General features: G+C 33.6%; 1 non-coding gene across 1 annotated transcript; it reads left to right on the top strand.

Annotated features, from left to right (window-relative positions):
* The first annotated feature begins 319 nt into the window (after nucleotides 1–319).
* On the top strand, nucleotides 320–426 carry LOC114675146 (U6 spliceosomal RNA). Its single transcript, XR_003726245.2, has one exon. It is a non-coding gene; the product is annotated as a U6 spliceosomal RNA (small nuclear RNA).
* The last annotated feature ends 300 nt before the right edge of the window (nucleotides 427–726 follow it).

Genomic DNA, 726 nt, shown 5'->3' with positions numbered 1-726 from the left:
CAAAACTTACAACACAACACCTCTACGAAACTACAGTAATCACAACCTTATGGTCCTGCCATAAGCATAGAAATATACAGTGTTAGAACAGAACAAGGGTCCAGAAATCAGCCCATACATCGATGGAAATCTGATTTTTATGAGGATGCCACAATCATTCAATAGGGAAAAAGTCTTTTCAACCAGTAGTTCTGGAACAACTGAATATCCACATGTGAAGAATGCATTTGGCCCCTACCTCATACTATACAGAAAAATTAACTCAAAATGGATCAAAGACCTAAATGTAGGATCTAAAACCAGAAAATTCTTTAAAGGAGTGCTCACTTTGGCAGCACATATATTAAAATTGGAACAATACAGAGAAGATTAGCATGGCCCTTAAGCAAGGATGACACAATAATTTGTGATGCATTCCGTATTTTGGGGATTTTTGGTGCAGGGACAGGGAATAAGAGCTTGCTCTGTTTTTACTACTGTTATTATTTTTTAAATAATAAAAGTTTTACAAAGAAAATTCTTAAAAAGGAGCATAAATGCAAATAATTATGATTGTAGATTAGGCAACAATTTCTCAAGTGTGATACCCAATGCTGAAGAAACAAAAGAAAAAACATGAATTGGACTTAATTAAAAGTAAAAATATTTGTGCCTCAAAAAATATTATCAACAAAGTGAAAACACAGCCCATATAGTGGGAGAAAATGTTTGCAAATTGTAAGTCTC

This window comes from Macaca mulatta, chromosome X, assembly GCF_049350105.2.
Source record: "Macaca mulatta isolate MMU2019108-1 chromosome X, T2T-MMU8v2.0, whole genome shotgun sequence".
In the NCBI taxonomy this organism is placed as follows: Eukaryota; Metazoa; Chordata; class Mammalia; order Primates; family Cercopithecidae; genus Macaca; species Macaca mulatta.
The sequence above is the reverse complement of the archived record's forward strand: the minus strand, read 5'-3'. Positions and strand labels throughout refer to the sequence as shown.